General features: G+C 41.3%; 1 long non-coding RNA gene across 1 annotated transcript in view; it reads right to left on the reverse strand.

The window, feature by feature from the left end:
• Nucleotides 1-1,684: 1,684 nt before the first annotated feature.
• LOC131493349 (uncharacterized) overlaps nucleotides 1,685-14,741 on the reverse strand; it is a 61,205-nt gene continuing 48,148 nt past the window's right edge. The window contains exon 3 of the long non-coding RNA XR_009252581.1: nucleotides 1,685-1,764. This is a non-coding gene — a long non-coding RNA (uncharacterized LOC131493349). The remainder of the gene's footprint in view (nucleotides 1,765-14,741) is intronic.

The following is a 14,741-nucleotide window of genomic DNA, read 5'->3' on the forward strand; positions in this document are numbered from 1 at the left end:
CAATGCAAAGTGGTCCAAGAAACTCTAATTTTACACAATGGAACTCAGACGAAGGATTACTTTACTCCACTTAAAGAACTAAATTCTGTGTCTTTGGACCTAAAAAATGATTTGACCACAGAGAAGATGGGTGAATCACACAGCATAGTGCATTCATTGCCTTTTAGGAAATGAACCAAGATAGGAGGAAAATGGTACCCAGGGAATGGAAGAGTCATGAGAAAGGAAGATAGATAGCTTGGATAGGGGACCAGTTGGAGAAAACCCTGGACAGTCCTGCTCAGCAGGCTCCTGGGAGCAATGGCCTTTCTACATATCAGTTGCTCCGGAGGGAACAATGGTGACCGAGCCATGGATCCCGTGACATAGTCAAAGCTAAAGAGAGCTGCTGCTTTAGGCTGACTACAACAGCACATTCTTTCAAGAGTCTGCATCCCTTTTATAATTTTTGGGACTCTGCATCAGAAGGTCAGCAGTATTCACCTGTCAAGATATTTTGGGTAGTAATGACTCCCCTTTCTTGCTATTCATATCAATTGCCTTTTGTTATAGTCACCAAGGCTTTGTGAGTTGGCTTTGTGATATGTCTTCCAGACAATGTAATATTTGGCACTTTCTCTATTCACATTCAAGCTTCAGGAAAAGTATCAGGGCCTGTGATTCAGGCATTATTTTTATCTACACTACATGGAGGAGAGTTGCTAAGATGCTGTGGGATTGTCTTTCTGGGATTTCATATGTTTGATAAATAAAGCAGAGTCACTTTTCCACACTCACTTTTAATTTCTAGAGCTGTTCTAGGTTTGCATTTTAAACTCTGCCTTCTATGGAATCATTGGGAATTATTTTTTAATGTTTTCTACGATTTATTCTTGAGAGAGAGAGAGACAGAGTGTGAGCAGAAGAGGGGCAGAGAGGGAGACACAGAATCTGAAGCAGGCTCCAGTCTCTGAGCTGTCAGCACAGAGCCCGACATAGGTCTTGAACTCATGAACTGCGAGATCATGACCTGAGCCGAAGACGGACACTTAACCAACTGAGCCACCCAGGTGCCCCTAAATCATTGGGAATTATTTATGGAAAGGCCACGGGAGAGGGAAAGGGTCATGGGTCATAGGCCATAGCCCAAAGGGAGGTCAGGACAGCTCTGCTCAGCTAAGGGCAATCATGGGAGATTATCACTAGTCATCCAGCTAGTTTAGATGGCAGGTAGGAGGTGGGGTAGGAATAAGGTGAGGGACTCGGGACAATGCTGGGGTGTGCAGCTGAGGCACTTGGTCCCTGGAAGGGAAAGGCGGCAGTAGTGAGGCCATCATAAGATTTGATGCTTGACATGAGCGTGATTGTTTTCTACTCAGCTGGAGCTACTCTGGATGGAAACTGGTGCCTCCAATTTAGTTACACACCCCTACATGAAACCTCTCTTCCTACACCAAATGAGCCAGGCATCCTTTACTTAGCATACCAGTGCTTCTCAACATTACCTGGGAACACATCAGAATACAAAATAGGGACCCCATCCCAGAACTACTGAATGAGAAACTCTGGGAGGGGGGCCAGCAATCTGTCTTAACAAGCCCTCCAGGGCATCCTCATGCTCCCTGAAGACTAAGAACCCGCGCATCACATTAAGCCTAGAAGCTACGTAGGAAGCATGGGGTGGCCCCTGAAGTCTCCTTACCTCTGGGGATGTGGCATTTTCCCTGCATCGCTGGCATAGACCAAACCGTGTACTTTCCATGTGCTCTCCATTCAAGCCAGACCCTGTGGAGGAGTCAGAAGTCAGGGCCAGCTGGAGGGCACATCCTGGCAAACTTGCTAGGGAGCAAGGGGATCTGTGCCTTCTACATAGTCACAACAAGTAGGCTTTAGAACATGCCCTTTTCCAAACTCCTCCTTATGCAGTCAGAATCTTCATCATCCACTGGTAAAGGAGAGCAGAATAGCCACCTTAAAATATACCACATCGGCATATTGATTACTTTGAATTAAAGTTACTTGAGAAACAGCTGATTCAAGAAGGACACTCTGACCTCCTTTGTCCTCCTAAAAGCAGGAAATAAATCTCCCATGTGAATGTACGCTCCCTATATCAGGAGGATGGAAGGCATCCTTATTGCCAGAGACCAGGAATTCGGGGCTGAGAGGGCTCTATAAACAAACCTTGTTACCTCATTACTAATTAGCTATCCCAAGCCCAAATACCTTTTTTTCATCAATTCTTCACAAATTTGTTGCCTTGCCTAAAAAGTATAAAAGATGCCTGCTTCGGCCAGTTCTTTGAGTCTCATATTTTTATGTGCTCCCCTACATATGAAATTAAATTTGATTTTCTCCTATTAATCTGCCTTATGTCTATATAATTATTAGACCAGCCAAAGAATCTAGATGGGAAGAAGGGAAATGTTTTTTTCCTCTCACTGACAACTCCTTGTCCCAGGTTGAATATCAGTTTATCTGCATTTGTCTAAGCAGCAAAGGAAGGCAATTTCCACAGATGAGGGTCAACTAACTGTGTTCATACACTCCACCTCCCATATAATGATGATGACGACGACGGTGATGATGATGATGATGATATTATCCCACTGGAAAGTCATCTGCTTCATCAACAACAAGATTAATTGGGACATCTGGGTGGCTCAGTTGATTAAGCATCCACTCTTGGTTTCGGTTGGGGCCATGATCTCATGGTTCGTGAGTTCTAGCCCCGCATCTGGCTCCTTGTTGACAGTGTGGAGCCTGCTTGGGATTGTCTCTCCCATTCTCTGCCCTTCCCATTTCATGTGTATGCTTGCCAACACACACTCTCTCTCTCTTTCAAAATAAATAAATAAACTTAAAAAAATAATGAAATGAATGTACGATGGATACTTGGAAAAAATCTCTTAAAAGGCAATCTTTAGGAATCTTCCCTACTACAAAAATGGGGAAACATTTCTCTCCTCTTGCCCATCACTCAGAATCCTTTATAGAATCACTTGCACTAATGTTTGCAATAAATCCAAGTTTGGGAGGGTGGAGTTTGTTCTTGTTGTTTGTAGTGTTTTATCTTATTTTAAATGGAGGTTTGGAACAAAGACTTCAGAATCAGAAAGATTTAGAAATACACAACTCACTTGCTGTGTATCTTGTAATCTAGAGCAATCGACTTAGCCTCATTCAGCCCTTCTAGGGCTCTGTTTTCTTATCTGTCTAGTGGAGATGACTGCCTATTTTACATAGTTGAGCAAATTATAATAAAATAACTTGTGCTTACTCTGTAGAGTACCTTTTTGTCTTTCCTGCTGTTTTCTCTTTTACTTGCCTTGTGTAATATTCTTGCACACAGGAACCTCATGGGTGAGACTCCTTTCCATAAGGGAAAATGAAAGATATCACCTTGTGACTTTCCAATTTTTAATAATCCTTATATTAGTAAAATCAAATCCCCCACTGGACTAGAACATTTCCTTCTCTCTATAAGCCTCTAGACTTTGTGTCTCATATCCACCTGGAATGTTAGAACCAAAAAGGGCCTTAGATTTGGTCCATTTAATGTATTTTTTTTCTTTTTACAGTTGAAAAAACAGTGATCACTAAAGCCAAGATGACAGGTTCAAGGTCATTTGGTTAGGTAGTAGCAAAGCACAGATTCAAATCTATTCTTGTCCATCTTCCATTCTGTTATCCTACCTAACAGCTAAATTGAAGACACCACAATTTTCCCTTGGTTAGCTTCCTGCTAAATTTTTAAAAAACTGGAAAGAATCTGATTTTTCTTCCACTCAATCCTGGCTCAACATTATGCACCTACGTTTTTTAATCAACAAATAATGGAACAGGCATGATCATGAATATACTTCAGAGAGCAGAAAGAGCAAAATAATTCCATGGATCTCAAACATCTTTTTAAAAACAATAATCTTTGCAGAGTCCAGTAAGGAAAAGCAGAAGCCCTCCCAGACCACCCACACGGTCCTGCATTCAGGAACACCCAACAGGAAGCCGAAGACATGACCCAGAAAGGAAGCTAATTAAAGCACACAGCAGGGAATGAAGCCGGCCACCTGCATCATCAATAACCAGTGTTTGTTCAAACAACTGTAGCATTGAAAGAAGAAAAAGTAAAGAAAACTCCACTGTTGTAGTTGATTCCAAGAGAGGCGTGCTATGATTTCTTTGATGTTCCACCACAGGATTTCTTCAATAAGCAGCCCGGCCTGAAAACAGAGCTGCCCCATTGGGAGGTCAGTACAAAACCAAATGATATCAGGAGAGGATGGACCCAAAGATCACTACATGTGTGACGAGGATACAGAGCAAGACTGTTTCCAAATGTCAGATTTGTACTTCCTGATCCCCTCCTCTTGGGCTCATGGGTCTTAAACCCTTGATAATTCACTTTGGGCCATGATAGTATCATCCACTACTGACCTCTTTGTGTTCCTACTCAAGACTTACAGAAAAGTTGGGAATGTGAGCTCCTGCTTCTGTGTCCACCACTTTCTTGTGGCCCCAACACTGGCAGAGGCCATATAGGAAGCTCTTCACCAACTCAACCCTAACACAACACATTGCTGATGGTATCATAGTCCTGCTCATACATTCCTCAGGCCCCTGTCTTTCTCTCAGATAACACTATTTACTCCTACTTTTTCAACTCTTCATGATCCCTTTCCCTAATGATGCCTCTGGAACAGTCTTCCCTCCCCTCCCCCACCCCCCCAATGACTGAAAAATAATCCTCTGTTTCAGTGACTCCTACAGCCACTGGGCTTTCTATTCACCAGTTCCCTCCACTTATGTCTTTGAATGATACAGCTTTTGGAATATCAGTGATTTGTGCTTATCTATGTAATACCTGTGTGTCTCTTCACTCTTCTTATCCACATTTAACTTGGACTTAAATATCCCAGTGAGCTATCCACAGTGTAAGAAAAATAAAAAGGTTCTCTAGGAGCCTCCTAATTTCCCCAAGACATATGCTTTGGTTGTTATCCTTAAGTATTATTGTTAGCATTATTTAACAGTGAACTGGCTGCTAGAAGAAACAGAGATGTATTCCCTTCTCAGTGAGTTAACAACTTAAATCATAAAAAAAGCACATATGTATGTTCGTTATACATAACTTCCTTCAGTTTCTGCATATGTGTGTGTGTGTATTTAGAGAGTATACACACACACACACACACACATCAAGGAAAGCACAATAGGAGAGGAAACAAAATACTAAGGAGATTGGTAATTACGTTGTAAGGATGTTTGAGGTGCACAGAGGGGTGTATGCTTCTGAGCATATGTTGGCTAAAGCCTGGGAACCCGCCAAAAGGCACTTGTGAGACCCTTGGAGAGTTTCTTGGATGACTTAAACTGGCAGCAAGCTAGTTTCCAACTGGAAAATATTTCCTTTACTCAGTTTAAACAGTCAGTGTTAATTGTTCTAATCACTTTGAAAAACCACCTGCAAGTCCCTGGATCATGGAGGCTATTCCTTGGCCACTCCCAGATGGGTCACAGCTTGCTGTTACAGCATGGGCTATAACCTACACAGTCATTTTCCCTACAGAAGAGAGTATGTTTCCAGTATGCACAAGACACTAGCAGGCCCTAGGTCTCTGTCTTCATGGAGTTTACACTCCGGTGGAGTGGACATGCTTACATGTAAACCCATGCGATTATGTGTTTCATTATACCCGCTTTGGAGGTCAAGTCCTGTGAGAGTTCATGGCAGAGACCCAGCCTCTGGGAAGGGAGGTGGGCAGAGAAATTTTCTCTGGAGATGGGGCAATTAAGCAATGATATAAGAGGTAAGCAGGGATTAATCAGAAAAACAGAGGGGTTGGCAGCATCTGGAGGCCCATTAGCACAGAGAGGGTGACACAGTTGAGGAAATGGACACTGGCCAATGTGACTAGGACACAGGCAACATTAGCCATACATGAGGTTGGAGAGTCAAACATGGACCAGATCAGGAAAGGTCCTGTGGCTCACGTAGACAATTTTGAATTCTATTCCAAGTACAATTGCTAGTCACTGGAGTGTGTTAAACAGCTGGATTTGTGGTCTGGTAACTATGGAACATGGAGCAAGGCTTGAATGTTTAAATCACGCTTATCTTTGGCCGATATAAAGAAATAGTGCTTTGAATATCTCTCCAATTTGTGCATGTCTTTTTACAAATTAAGAATGTCATATGAGGCCTTTATCCTCTCAACACCTGGGATCCGGAATTCCATTTGGAATCTGTGCTTCTAACTGTCCCGACAGGATGGGGGATAAGTCTGGTTCTGTTTTGGCTCTGGGGACACAGCAGACACACCACTTGTGTGCTACTTGTCTGCCCTCTTGTGTTTACTTCAGATCCACTACTGTGTAAGCCTGGTTTCCACTACAGAGCAGTCTGGGAGTGTGAATGAGGGAGGAGACGGCGGGTTGGGTCTGTAGGGAAAACAGCGTCTAAGTCACAACACGGAGGAAAGTAACGCCATCTTCCTCACCCTCATTCCCCTGACCTCCCGGGATGCATGTTAAAAACTTGGGTTTATGAGATTAGCCTGAATAGCTATGGAGTTTTGAAAGGGATTAAACATCGATTTAAAGTTAGCAGCCTAAAAATTGACCAAATCCATACAGATTACGGAAATCAACATCCTGAGGCATAGTCTCGTTTAGTAAGAGCTCATTATTAAGAAGGAAATTTTGTTGATCCTGAGCCACTTCTGCCTCCTCAGATCCATCCTGGGGGCCATTGCCCCCCAACTAGTCTTTCTGTCAGCATTTCCTGGCACAGCCCTTGTTTGCTTTCATTCCTCTACCAGCCAGCAACTACTCCACACGCACCCAGTCTATCTCCTCATGACTCTTCTCTCTCTCTCTCTCTCTCTCTTTTTAATTCTTAGTGATTTCTTTACAGAATAAAATTGAATAAAGGGAAATGTATGAGGAAATTGTACACAATATTATTATCTCAAGAAGACCTTCCTAAAAGTCAGTTCCATTACATGGTAGAATGAGTTCCCTGGAGAAATAAGAGGACAATCACCCGAGTTATTTAAAAATCAACTGGACAAAACCACCAAGGATGTGCTGGCAGGAAGACCCCAGTCTCAGCCCTCCTAGAATGAAGAAAAGGAACCTAATAAGATTTTTCTCTCCTTGTCTCCCTTTTTCTGTAGGCTGAATTCTTTAACTCATACTGAAATCAGTTATATCCAAAGACAGCAAGATTTACTGCTTTCCTGTGGCCAAATTCATCAGAAAGTAGAACAAAAGCTAAGGAGGGGGATATTAAAGAATCCCTTCTTTGACTATCAGTGACCACCCTGGTCCCATGGGAGCAAATCAATGCAGGGCTTTCATTCTACACCTGCTCATGATTCTGTGTTCAAAGCAAAAATTCTCTGAAAACAGGAGGGTAAGTTCTGCTAACATTTCATGGCAAAAACTGCTATATTATACGTAGCTTCCTGCAGTATCTGCAGATAATTTTTGTCCATCAACAAGTAAAGTTTTATCCCCCAAAATAGCACCTGTTTTTCTATTATATGTTTATGGTAATTTCTCTGAAGTCCAAGGATTATTTTTTTGTTTACAGCCTTGCAGAGCTTTGCAGTAATTTTTTTTCAAAATCAAAACATGTAAAATATAAGCACTACTGTCTTAGGACAGGTCAACGTCCTTACTGTCTAGCACTCGAGGGTCCAAGGAAGTGTGGTGGCTTTCTATAGGGCATGCTCAAATAACCACATCCTTTGACTTTACCCCAAACTTCATTGAAAAGTCTACTATAATTTGATCATTTGATAGTGCCTCATACATAGAGCACTTGTACTTTGTGAGCTCTTTTACAAATACCCACTCTTTTGATCTTTAATTTGAGCATTATTGAGCTCATTTGACAAATTAAGGATCTGAAGCTCAAAGGGGGGAAGTAATTTGCTCAGTGAATAACACAGAGATAGCAAGAGCAGGCCGGAATACAACCTCGGATCTGTCTACAAAACCCAGGATTCTTCCCATTCAACTACCTTGCCCTTCTCAGGGATTTGGGGAGCCTTGACCTAGAAACCTGCAGATGACAGTTTTGAATGCTGAATCCTCAATCTATGTCAGACTGAAAAAGCTATGCACTCAAATAGAAATGATATATTAATAAAAATGCTGTTTTAATCAATAGCCCAGATGAAATAGCTGCTTATCTACTTTCAAGTATTTTTCATTCACAGGGAAACAATCATGCAAATTAATATGGACTTTTTGTCTCTAAGTTGAAGGAATTCACCTGATTCCCCCAAATTGGATCCATTCTGCCTAATCTCTTTGCAGAACCCTCTTTTCCCCACCTCTCCTACCCAATCCCCTTTACTCCACCAGTCCAGAGTACCTCGGGGTGAGCCCCTGAACTTCAAGAAAGCAGTGTATTGCAGTATCAATAACTTACTGTTAACTAGGTTTCGCTGGAAGATCAAGCAATGTAAACCCACACAACATCTTGAGCAGGAGCTCTCTGACTTCTAGAGCTGACTGTTTCTCTGCTAATTCCAAGGAACCAACAAAACTGCAGAAACTTAACCTTAAGAATGGCAAAGAGTAAAGGAAGCAAGCTTGCAAACAGAGAATTAATGCCTTACTAAAGGGGGCCTCGATCAAGTCTTTAATGAGACAAACCATCACCCTTTGAAGAAAGGCAGGACCTGATATTTGCTTCTAACTAACAGAATATGGCAAAGGTGATGGGACGTCATTCCCATCTGACTGGATTGACGAAGTAAACAGTCATGTTCATAAAGCCCATGTAATAAGAAACTGCAAGTGGCCTCTAAAAGCTGAGAACAACCTCCAATCAACATCCATCAAGAAGCTGGGACCTTCAGTCCTACAACCACAAGGAAATTAATTTTGTCAACACAGGAAAGAAAATTAATACATCATGCAAAGATACATTTGCCCAAAGAATGAAATAATACTTGAGTGGACCAGTTAGACATCAAAACGGTACACAGTTATGTTTTCAATAATTTTTCTTAACAGCTAAATGGCCCTCATTAAGTGGCTTTGCCCTTCTACATCTTGGTTACTGTATCCTTAAGTTGCTGGAGGATATAGTGAGATAGTATATGTAAATCACATAAGTACCCCCTATGACCTAGGTGTCTTTGCTTCTTTCCTTTGGCTTTTAAAGCTAGCCATGTCAGTAGTGATCAGATTTCCAAGCAATATCCTGGTTGACCAAGCTTATGCTAAGTGGTCTTCTGCCTCAGATATCAAAGATATGAAAATACTGGAAAGCACCAGTGCTACACCAACCCCCTCCCCAAACCCAAAATAAAACAACCCATTATTACACTGTAAGAAATCTTCACAGGAGAAAGGGTAGTGTATTAGTGTTCTATTGTTCATAACAAATTACACCAACTAGAGGCTTACAACACACCCACTTATTATCTCACAGTTTCTCTGGGGCAGGAATCTGGGAATGGCTTATTTGAGTCCTTTACTCAAGGTCTCCCAAGATTGCAGTCAACATGCTGTCCACAGTGGGAAAGATCTCCTCAAGCTCCCTCAGTTGTTGGCAGAATTCATTTCCTTGTACTTGTAGACCTCATGGTGGCTTGCTTCTTCAAGATAAGCAGGAGAGTTTCTAATCTCAGGGAGAGCCCCCAGTCTCTCTTTTAAGAGATTTCACCTGATTAAGTCAGGCCACCCAGAATGATCTCCCTTCCGATGAACTCAAAGTCAACTGATTTGGGATGTTAATTACATCTTCAAAAGTCACTTCATTTTTGTCATATTCTACTGGCTAGAAGCAAATCACTAGTTGTACACACACACACAATGGGAAGGAATAAAAGGACATGACTCATTGGGGGTCATTTTATATGTCCAACACAAGCAAGGTGCAATCCAAACATTCTGATCAGTGTCAATATGTATTTTATTTTAGCCATATTACTTTATCAATTTTCATTAACTTTTAATATGTTCATTTAGCCACTATTATTTTACCAATTTTTTATTATCTTTATGATGAGGATCTATATCTCATACATATTGTCAGGTGGCTCTCTATTAGGTGTCAGCACCCAAATTAGGTTATATTTGAGCACATGCTGATTTCTGTACTTATAAGACACAATTTAGGGGTTCCTGGGTGGCTCAGTCAGTTAAGCATCCAACTTCAGCTCAGGTTATGGTCTCACAGTTTGTGAGTTTGAGTCCCACATTGGGGTCTCTGCTGTCAGTGCAGAGCCCACTTCTAATCCTCTGTCTTCCTGTCTGTCCGTCTCTTCTCTGTTCACATGTGTGCACACGTGAGCTCTCTCACTCTTGCTCTCTCTCTCTCAAAAATAAATGACATTAAAAAAAACAACTTATAGGTGAACCAAAAGGATATTACAGTCTCCTAGCTGCTAGGTCTTATAACATGTTAGTATTATTTAATCTTGCAAGAGGCAAAGCTTAGGGTCTGCAACCACAGTGCCTGAGAGTTACTTGAACCCCTGTAATGTACCATGCTGACCCACTTTATGGTGAGAGTGTTTTCCCACAGACCTCCTTCCCTGCCAGCCTGTCTCAATTTTCCAATCCTGAGCAGGGGCAATGATCAGTGGTCACCAAAGGATCAGTGGATAAGGACCCAGTGTGGGACTCTGGCAAGATTCTTTCTTAACTTTCATGTTTAATTTTTATCTCTTTGGATTAAATAGGTAAGTGGTCTAGACATACCCCACAGCCTTCATTTTTAATCTGCCTACAGAAAGTAGGAAGAAGAGTCTGTCCTTTATCCAAAATTGGTCAAAGGAGCAGAGAAAGAAAAACACCACATAGGATCACCTATAACCTAACAGAGCAGAAAAACAGAGTAGAAAAGTGATTGTCAGGGGCTAAGCGTTGAAAGAAATAGGGAGAGATTGGTAAAAGGTACAAACTTTCCATTAGAAGACAAATAAGGTGTGCGGATCTAATGTATAACATGATGATCATTCATAGCTGATAACACTGTATTAGGTCATTGAAATTTGCCGAGAGTAGAACTTAAATGTTTTCTCAAGAAGAAAAGAAATTTTTGTTTTAAAGGGGTGGGTGCACCTGGGTGGCTCAGTCGGTTAAACATCCGACACTTGATTTGGACTCAGGTTATGTTCTCATGGTTTGTGGGGTTGGGCCCCATGTCAGGTTCTGCACGGACAGCAGCAAACCTGCTTGGGATTCTCTCTCTCTCTCTCTCTCCCTCTCTCTCTCCCTCTATCTGCCCCTCCCATGTTTGCACTCCCTCTCTTGAAATAATAAACTTTTAAAAATTTTTTTGGCTTTTTGGAGGGACACCTGGTGGGGCAGGGGGCTGCTCAGTCGGTTAAGTGTGTGACTCTTGATTTCAGCTCAGGTCATGATTCCAGTGTCTTGGGAGCATCAGGCTGCATGCTAATCATCCGGCCTGCTTGGGATTCTCTCTCTCTCTCCCTTTTCCCCTCCCCCACTCATGCTCACTCTCTCTCTCTCTCAAAATAAGTAAACATTTAAAAGAAAAAAAAAAGAAAATGCTAATGCTCGCATTTCATTCCCAGATATTGTGTCATAATTCTAGGATATGGAAGCAACATAAGTATTCTTTTTTTTTTTTTTTTTTTTTTTTTTTTTAACGTTTATTTATTTTTGAGACAGAGAGTGACAGAGCATGAACGGGGGAGGGTCAGAGAGAGAGGGAGACACAGAATCTGAAGCAGGCTCCAGGCTCTGAGCTGTTAGCACAGAGCCCGACGCGGGGCTCGAACTCACGGACGGAGATCGTGACCTGAGCCGAAGTCAGACGCTTAACCAACTGAGCCACCCAGGCACCCCGCAACATAAGTATTCTTTAACAACTCTAGGTGACTCACCTGTGAAGCCAGAATATAGAACTACTGGTTGATCTTATCAACACATCCTATGTTCCTAGCTATAGTGACTGCTTCGGAGATCGGAATTCAAACTTACCTAATATAATGAGACCCTGACTCTAAATATTTGTCTCTTTGCAAGAGGGAAGAGGAGGAGACAAAGTTCTCTCTTTCCAGCTGGAGGTGAAGCTAACATGCTATAATGTTTGGAGACACGGTGACCTTCAGAAGCATAAGAATGAAACCAACACTTGGAGGAGCACAGCACTGAGCAGAGAGAAGGAGGAAGATGGGTCATTGTTCCAGGCTGCACCTGAAGCTAACAAGAGCCCCAGACTTTGCAGTTTTCAACCAGTACAATTCTTTTTGGCTTAAGATAATTGAGGGGACGGGGGCGTTTTGGTTTCTGTTACTTGCAACTGGGAATTGTCCTAAAACATCGCCACTGGCAAACTCAGACCAAAAGTATAGTTTCCCAGGTTGATCTCCACAACAACATAGATCAATCAGAGTTATAGATTTTTTAAGGCTAGAAAGAACCCATTGAGTTTCTAGTCCAACACACTTACTTTATGGATTAAGGTCTACAGCACTTCGGGGAAAAGCCCAGTAAGTGACAAGCTATATATCAAAATCAAATTTCTTGACTTGAATTAAAGTGATTTGTTTCACTACTCCACACTACTTCAATAATACATTAAAAATTTATTAGAGAGGGATTTTTGAGAACCAACTATGTGTTCAGTTGTAGGATTCTTTCCTGTAAATAAATAGTCAGCTGTCCAGTAGAAGATGTGGTTTTCATTCTCAACAAATTTGCATTCTATCTATTATAAATTCCCCAGTTGAAGACAGGAAATATGAACACAGAATTAGTGATAAAGCATCCAGACTTGTCAAGCCCACCCACTTATTACCACTTTCTTTTGACCATGAATGATACACCTAATTTCTTTAATTTCTCTATTTCCTCACCTGAAAATGTAGTTGATACATGCCTTCCTATGGCACAGACTCAGTTAAATACCTTAGATTTGAGTGCTTAACACCATAACAGGTATTATTCAATGAATGAATGAGTATTATTATCATTACATACATGAAAGCCTATGTAATACAATGCACAATTGAAATATCACCCATGAAAACTGAAATATATCCGATAGCACAAAGCACCAGGTGGTAAAGTGATGGATGCATTGCCTCTTCACAATTTGTAAATCATCGGCCTATAGGGTCAATCTAGTTGGCAAGCCCATTTGTGTGAGCCACACCGTGTTTTAAGAAACACTCAAATCATTTTCCAACCACCTAAAACTTAAGACATTTTATATAAAAACCTAGGTTTCTCTCTTCACCTGGCAAATCAGAAGCTTCACAACTCCTGGAGCTGCACTCCAGCATTGCAACAATCAGCTGGAGTTGAGAAATGTCTGCCCAATTCAGAAAGACCCACCTTCCCCTTGTGTCACAGACCCTACTCAATTGTAGTTTTTGCCCAAGTCTTGTAGGCTTTGGAGTTTTGTGACACAAATCAACATGTAAAAAAAGATGTGCTTAGGGGCACCTGGGTGGCTCAGTCAGTTGAGCGTCCAGCTTCAGCTCAGGTCATGATCTCATGGTTTGTGAGTTCAGGCCCTGCGTCGGGCTCTGTGCTGACGGCTCGGAGCCTGGAGCCTGTTTCAGATTCTGTGTCTCCCTCTCTGCTCCTCCCCCGCTCGTGCTGTCTCTCTCTCTCTCTCTCTTTCTCTCTCTCTCTCAAAAATAAATAAACATTAAAAAAATTTTTAAAAAAAGATGTTCTTAGAATCCATGCTATGCTAACATACGTTTCACATAAACACACACACACACACACACACACACACACACACACAGTCTCCTTGGTCACATACATTAGGAAATGCTTCATAATAAATCCTCAGCCACTTAGAGCATCACAATTCACTTAAGGTTCTAGAAACACTACAAGAAAGAAACCTGTTCAGATTGTTGTAACCTGGGATTTCTCAAATATATTAGACTGTAGAAAATTTTCTCCCAAAGAAGACTTGGCAACACTATCAACACGAGTGTTTTTGGAAGACAGCTGGAGATTGTTGGAATAGATTTTAAAGGGCCTGTGTGCTCATAAGAAGAAAAGGTTCATAAGAAGTAGTGTATGTCATGGCTTCTGTCCAATGTGTAGACATAGCCTCCATACTAAGGCTTCAGAGTAAAGTTAATAAACACTCTAGGAATAAAGAGAAGCTGGTAAAATGGTATATATTAAGGGAGATAGAAGGAAAAGAAATATATTCTGATTCCTCATTTTTAAAAAAGAGGGCTTAGGGAATTAAGTCATGTAAATATTTTGTACCATTTCTTGAAGAGAAGCAACTCCATGATCATGGCACTCAGGCAGCAAAAGCGACTGCTGGCATTGTAACAGAAGCTCAATTTTAATCTGCTGTTTGTTTAGTGTGCCTTTGCTTTTTCCCCATATGCTACATTATGACATCTTAAGAGCAGATTTTCCTTTTATAATAACTAGACAGGAAAATTTGACTAATGATCCACTTTTCTTCAGCAAACTGAACTCAAAATGAGCAGTAAACCTTTGGTTACAAGGGCCAGCATATAAGTCCTTTGTTCACTGGCTTCCAACAACTCAAAAAGTTGGTTTTTCTCTGTGCTACGTACGGGCTTGGCTTGGTGAGTCGTCAAATATTAGCAAGCACCAATAATCTGTGGCCAGATTAATTTGGCAAAGCTTAAGTCTTTAATTTTATGAGGAGTTTTTGTTTATTTGTTTTGAACAAATAGCTGTTAACTAGAGAAATTTGGAAAGCGCAGATAGAAGAAAGTCAATTAAAAATAATTAAAGGCAAATAATAACAATAA

Source organism: Neofelis nebulosa, chromosome 13 (genome assembly GCF_028018385.1).
Source record: "Neofelis nebulosa isolate mNeoNeb1 chromosome 13, mNeoNeb1.pri, whole genome shotgun sequence".
Classification (NCBI taxonomy): domain Eukaryota; kingdom Metazoa; phylum Chordata; class Mammalia; order Carnivora; family Felidae; genus Neofelis; species Neofelis nebulosa.